Source organism: Ambystoma mexicanum, chromosome 1p (assembly GCF_040938575.1).
Source record: "Ambystoma mexicanum isolate Mex_15411 chromosome 1p, UKY_AmexF1_1, whole genome shotgun sequence".
Lineage (NCBI taxonomy): Eukaryota > Metazoa > Chordata > Amphibia > Caudata > Ambystomatidae > Ambystoma > Ambystoma mexicanum.
In genome coordinates, this window is record NC_090921.1 from 678,551,832 (window position 1) to 678,557,831 (window position 6,000).

The following is a 6,000-nucleotide window of genomic DNA, read 5'->3' on the forward strand; positions in this document are numbered from 1 at the left end:
CAGAGTGAGAGAGGGAAATCTGGTGCCAGGGTCCCAATGAGAAGGATCTCCGTCTTACTGGCATTAAGGCAGAGATCGTTGGAGGTGCACCAATCCTGAATTGCAGATAGTCAGGATAGTCAGGAATGAGCTAGAGAGGAGAGGAGGCTGAGGGGAGCCTGAAGGAAATCTGAGTCATCCGCATAACACTGAAAGTTAGAGGCGAAGGTAGAGATCAGGTTGGTCAAAGGGGCAAAGTATAGGTTGAAAAACCAGGGTGAGAGTATAGAGTCCTGGGGAACGCCACAGGTAGAGAGAGGTGGCAGAGAGATTGGGACCAGGTTGGACCTGGGGGGCTTGGGGTGGTCCAAAAAGGTCAGTCACTCCAATGCCTAATCCTTGATGCCCAGGTTCTCACGCAGTCGATTGATCCTGATGGCGTTGTTGACCGTGTCGAAAGCAGAGGAAAGGAAGGTGAGGATAGAAGGAATGCTGGAATCAAGGTTAAAGAGGAGATCTTCACAGGTGTTCAGGAGAGCAGTTTCCATGCCTCTGGCAGCCCTGAAGCCAGACTGATGGTCATGGAGACAACCAACAGATTCAGTGTGGAGAGTAAGCTGGGAGATGGCAAGCTTTTCCAAGAGTTTGTCCAGGAAAGGGGTGATGGAGATTGGGCAATATTTTGCCGGGCAGGTAGGATCAGCAGATGGCTTCTTGAGGAGCGGGTGTACAAGGAGTGCTTAAGGGGAGAGGGGAATGTTCAAGTGACTAAAGAGTGATTTCAGAAATCGTCCAAGGCTGGAGCAAGGGTGTCAATATGTTGCTTGATGATTCTGGAGGAGCAGGGGAGCACCTGTTTGGACGACGCTTTCATAGATCGGACTTCTCTAGAAACCTTGTCAGGTTTTGTCAGAGAGAAAGTGGAAAAAGGAGGGGAAGAGGTAGAGATGGCCAAAGGGGGACGAGAGAGGAAGAGGAAGAGGAAATAGAGGACAGGATGTCCTGAGATTTAGCTCAGAGGCCAGAGCTGTACAGAGGGCCTGGGAGGGAACAGGAGAGGTAGAGACTGCAACAGAATTGACCAGTTCCTTGCAGATTTTAAAGAGTTTGGCCATGTTGGTAGAGGCCGCGGGGACGGAGGCTTTATGGTGTGCTCTCTTCTTGATGAGTGTTATTGCTTTAACTGGCATTTTGGTGCAACCAGTCTAGGTATGTCTAAATATGGCCTGGCATGCTTTACTGTAATGTTATTACGTGTCTACACTGGTCTACATTGCGCAGCCAGTTGGACATGTTTTTATTGTGGCTTGGCATTTTTAATAGCAAAGCATTAATGTTCCTGTGCACTGTTGGTGACGTGCATGTATTGGATTGGTATTACCCTACAAAACTATTGCAAACACCGTGGCTTTATAGCCAATTCTTCTCAGTGTGCTGTATATTGCATTAAAATACACATGTATATCTTTCTCCCAGTGCAGTGTGTGGCATACCCCTTCAGCAGCACATTCGTGTATAATGCGCAAGCGTGACAATCTAGGACGGCCCAGAGTGTGGCGCGGCCCGTGATTTGTTGCCGAGTTGGGGGAGGGGGCCGCTCAGCATGGCTCACGGGGGGGCCCCACATTTTCTGTTAGGCCACTTTGAGCAGCCCCCCAACTCCCTCTGCACCCGTTTTATTGTCAACACGCAGCAGCAGTCTGTCTACTTTCCCACCGCTCTCTTTTGGCGCATTGCTCAGCAGGTGCTTCCTCTCCAGCCACCACATGTCTGTTTTCTCCCCCTGATGGTTCATGGATGTGCCCTCCTTTTAACTCCGTCCCTCAAGCCCTTCTCTCGCTTCCCTTCATCCCAACCCATCACATTCACAAGCAGCATTGTGTCAATGGTTTTCCAGGCTTTTTCCTTGCCTGCTCATTTTTTCGGTTTTACCATCTGCCCTAACATCAAGTGATATTAAAAGCCTTGGCACTTACAGGTGGGGGCTGTGTTGACCAATATGTGCACCTCTGCTCTCCTGCCACCTAATGGCTGGCATTTCCCCTTCTAGTGGGCACTAATGCTTAATTAGCACCCTGAATGGAACTTAAGAATCCTGAGAGCAAATTGGGATCCAGGTCTTCTGCACATTTGAGTTTGGTGTAGTCATGGCTTCTGGTGGCTTTCAGGAATCTATCAGCGGCTCTTTTTGCCAGTAGCTGACTGGGCCAGTAGCCGACTGGGCCCCCTTGCACGGTTCCATTCTCACTGGGCCTGAGCAGGTTCTCATACATCCCCTGCCTCTTGCATCCCTATTGTCTCTCCCCTCATCCACCAGCCCTCTCCTGCATGTCCCACATGTGACCTAGAAGACTGAAGGCCATCAAGAGTCCATTGCTGTGGGGTGAAATATATCCCCTGAATGCCAGAAATAAAGAGGCCAGAGTGATTTGGGAAGTCACATTGAAGTATAAGGCAGCACGGAAATGGTGATGTCAGAGATAAGGCCTAGTGAACCAAAACCAGGCCTAAATCTCAAAGTAAAGAAAGTGGGCTTGAATCTCAAAAGTGCAAAGATATGCACAATGCATTTCAGCTAAAAAAAGGAAAGAAATGTGGCTGAAATTGCTGTTTTACTAAATCCATGCAGAGCTGCACTTTTACTTAAAGAGCCAGATAGCAGTGTGTACTGTATCTTCAATGTAATACCAGATTGTGCTCCAGTCATCTCAAGTGAAACCAAGCTCATTTCAATTATAAGAAATAAAAGAACTTCCTTTTTCCTCATCCAAATGACAGCATTCTAAGAAAAGTGTTTGAACATGGTTTTCTCAAATAACTGCCCTGTACATATGGACAATCCAGAAATGATATTCATGTATTTTGCAACTGTGAGATTAAAGAAGTACATTACACATGGATATAAGGCCCAGGTGCATTGTACAATGTATTGTGTGTGAGTTTAAAAGCCATTGCTTGCATAATTGTACATGCAGCATGTAATTGCTCCTAAAATGAAACCTAACCTCCAAGACCTTTCCTCTGCTGATCCTGGAGAGGGAAGTCTGGTTGTCAACCATCAATCAGGGCCATTGCTTAAACATATAGAACGAAATACACTGCCTAGATTTAAACCACGGTAGAAACAGATAAAGCCATGCCTGTTCTTTCAGCAGAAGTGACCTTCAGGTCACAATTCCCATAGAATGGCCATTAGAGTTGCAGCCAGGGCCATTACAGGCCATGGAGGGAGAGGCAAAGATAACTGGAGTTAATAGAAAAATACTCATGATTGCATAAAAGAGGCAGTGTATATGCCACAACAGTCATTCTAGACTTTCATTAAAGGTGACAGTAACCCCCTTTGAACCATGCTAAAATGAGTTTTGTGTGATAAACATAACTAAAGTTATTAATTAAAATTTGGCTTGGGCCTTCCCTTGATTCCGAGAGATATGAAAATTGGTGTGTGGGTGAAGGACAAAATTCACATGGGAACTAAGAAGTGGCATATTTTTCATTAATACGGCTCCTGAGTAAATGAAGAAAAAACGTATCTCTGCATAGGACGCATGTGCCGACTTCAGATTAGCATCATCTGATTTGCCTTAAAATGTAGTTCTTAAAAATATATCCATACATGGAAAGATTTGAATAATTAGGGTACTTGCCATGTTGATAGATTTTCAGAGTTTTGAACATGCCGAGGCCACATGTGTTTGGGGTGACAAAGGTTTTTCTCCCACAGCTTTCCTAACTCACACCCCTCATTTTTTCTCGCAAACAGGTGGGAGGTGGGTAGAGAAAACAACCAATCCCTTTTCTTGCGAATCGGAACAAGTTTGTGATGTCATTTGCCCTATAAGTAGACCAGTTTGTATTAGAACTGGCATTTTTTCACTAGGCCGGGAGGTATCCTGCTGCGGAAGTCTTGGGAGAAAAAACCCCCATGCAGAGAGGCCCCAAATATTGCATTGGAGACAGGGACCTGGAGACATAGAAGCTGACCGGGACCCCTTGGAGTAGCCAGAGGGGACTATCCTGGACTCAATAGGAATCCATTAATTCAATTAATTCCCATATAGAAATCACAGGATGCATTTTGTTGGCATTCAAAACTAACAAGCTCTTCCCAGTCTGTTTTAAGCCAGTATAGACACAAATATTTTCCAACAGAATTAGTCCCAAAACCCTGTTTCCAGATGAGTGTGCAGGGTGCAAAACGAAATTGCCCCTTTGTTCCCATTGTGCTCTGACCAAAACCACCAAGCCCTGCCTGTTCTTTTTAGGCGTGGCAAAACACGTTTTTCCATTGCTTTTCTTTCCCTCATATTGCATCTGTGGTAATAGGTAAAAAAAACGATTTTGCCCCTTGAATCTTTTTTTCCAAAGAGTGCATTTTCTCAGAATCCCAAAACTATTTTCCCATTGTGTTCCCACTCTCTACCACTGGCGTTCAATTCAGAGGGGCCACGTCTAATTGATGTTTGGAGGGTGGTGGTTGCTGGGAGAAAAAGAATTATAACAAAATCATCAAACACTGTGTGGCTTGAATTGTTCTTTTTCTGTATTGGTAGGTGATTTAAAAGAAAGCTGCAGGAAATTGTGACTGCATATCTCACTATTATCTCTGTGTTGGTGCCATTACGGAAGTCATTTTTGTTCTTGTGTTGCCACAGCATTGGTGTCTGATGTTAGGTTAATTGTCAAATTTGGTTGAAATAAATCAATAAATCCATATTCTTACTACACACCGGCCTGGTTCCTAGTCCATTGTGCCACTGGGTATTTGTTAGGGTTGGGTGCGAGACCGGTTAGAGGCCTTACCAAACTGAACCTTAACAAAACTAATAGTGCTTTATTGTGCGGCATATTCATTAGAGGGAAAGGAACTCCCTGAGTTGAGTGTGACTGCGTAATACACTGCAACAAAACTGTAGGCTTGTGCTGAGATTGGTAGAGAGTTTCCCCTCATGATGGTGCAGTAACAGCAGACTATTCATTTAGGTCTAATTGCATTTCAGTGGATGGAACGTTGTGTTGCATTGTGAAGGCGCCATTCAGACCTGTACACTGGGTTTCAAGGTGGTGTGTAGATAAAACAGTGTGGATTTGAGTTGTCATTGTGAGTACAAACCAAGCAGGAACAGTGTTGAGATTTTCCTCTTGCATAGAGAGCTTTTTAGGTGCAGAATACATTTCAGAATGAGCACTCGAGAAATCAATATGGCCAGGAAGCACCTTTTATCCAAATTGTTAATTAAAGGTGAATGGGGAGAACAGGAGCATGAAATGTGGCAAGCTAGAATGATGCAGGAAGTTACATCCGCAAATGTTGATATGTTGCGAGATAATGGGCTGTTACATCAGGCCCTGACAGACTTTTATATGACACAGACCAGCAGAGATGAGCAAATTAAAATGGCTCAGCTCACAGCATACACATACTTCGATATTCTGATCATGGAAGAAAGATACCAAGATAATGTAGCCTCTGTGCAAAACCAATCTGAGTTGAAATTAGAAGACATTATTCAGCAGCTAAAAGATGAGTTAGTGACACAACAGCAAGCGAATTTAGAGCATGAGGCTCAATTTGCTGCACTGAAAGAGAAGTATCAAGAAGGTGTTGAAAACCTGAGAGCGAATCAACACAAATTAAGCAAGCAGGTTGTTCTCAATAGAGCCTGCTTAGAGGACATTTTTGTATTTCAAACGCAGATTAAACAACTGAAAGATTAAAATAGCCAGTTGATCATTAGAGATGTCAATTCTAAGGCGGAATTCGATCAGATGCGCCAAAATGTGAACATGCTGAAACAACAGAGAGAGCACCCCAGAGAAGAAAATAGGAAACTGTGTCAGGAGAAAAGTGCCCTGTGTCAGTTAAGGACGGACATGGAGAAAAGTGAGTTATGCTCTCAGGAACTGACTGACATGAGGATAGAAAATGAAAAATTAATGGAACATGTGAGGCAAGCAGAGTTTGAAATAGAGCAGGCAACCCAGGCCAAAAGTGCACAAAGGGAGTAGATTAGTCTC